Raw genomic sequence first — 938 nt, forward strand, 5'->3', positions numbered from 1 at the left:
CCTTCTAACAACATTCCATACTGATTCGATTTTATTGCTCAGGTACATATTTTTGATTTTTTTGACAACCTTTCTCAGTATTTGCGATAATTTTTGTAGTGTGAAATTATTTCTGAGTCTTTACTAATTCTTGCTATCTCATACAGTTTTCTTTTTCTTTCTGATGACGCTTAAATACCTGTACAGGGTTTCTTTGAAATCTGTTTGGTGTTACATTTAGTAGTTTTTTTGGGCAACAGTGTTCAAAAACAGATATAAATTGATCAAGAAATATGTTGCATTTATCATCAGCGTAAGGGACATTATATAAATGTCCTCAATCAACATTTCTTAACCTTTCTCTGAAGTGATTTATAGATACCAGCTTTTACTTAACGATTTTGTTCAAAACCTTCCTCGGTTTTGTAAGATAAAAACAGTTGGCAGCGGTGGGATTCGAACCCACGCCTCCGAAGAGACTGGTGCCTTAAACCAGCGCCTTAGACCGCTCGGCCACGCTACCACAGGGATCGCTCGCAGTAGTCAAGTGTACATACTCATGGCGTAGTTGCACGAAATTGCGGGATGCTGATGTCGGCGTTTTACCCGTTGTTGCAGCATATCCCAAAGATTTTCTACGAATGATTTTGCAGGCAAGTGCAGATGTAATAGAGTGGGGGAGTGATTAGAAAACCAGTCACATACTCCTTCATCCCGATGAAGTTTGCTGTTGGCGTCTTTATGTGCCTGTGTGAACAATGGCCTCTTGCGAGGTGACCGACTCCAAATGTTCTTAGCGGGCTAACAGGTTGGGAAGGATCGTCATTCACTGCCTGCAGCAATTCCTGTCGGCTTTGGAAACGATTTTGTTTCACTGCTCTCCGGCTCCTCTGTCAGGATCTTTTTCCGAACACTATTCTGTTCGTGGCCGCGTGTTACACCACTGCTAAGATACACGT

The 938-nt window shown here is 41.8% G+C and overlaps 1 non-coding gene across 1 annotated transcript; it reads right to left on the reverse strand.

Annotated features, from left to right (window-relative positions):
• Positions 1-420: 420 nt before the first annotated feature.
• Positions 421-502, reverse strand: Trnal-aag (transfer RNA leucine (anticodon AAG)). The gene has a single exon. It is a non-coding gene; the product is annotated as a tRNA-Leu (tRNA).
• Positions 503-938: the final 436 nt, after the last annotated feature.

The sequence above is a fragment of the Schistocerca cancellata genome, chromosome 1 (genome assembly GCF_023864275.1).
Source record: "Schistocerca cancellata isolate TAMUIC-IGC-003103 chromosome 1, iqSchCanc2.1, whole genome shotgun sequence".
NCBI lineage: Eukaryota > Metazoa > Arthropoda > Insecta > Orthoptera > Acrididae > Schistocerca > Schistocerca cancellata.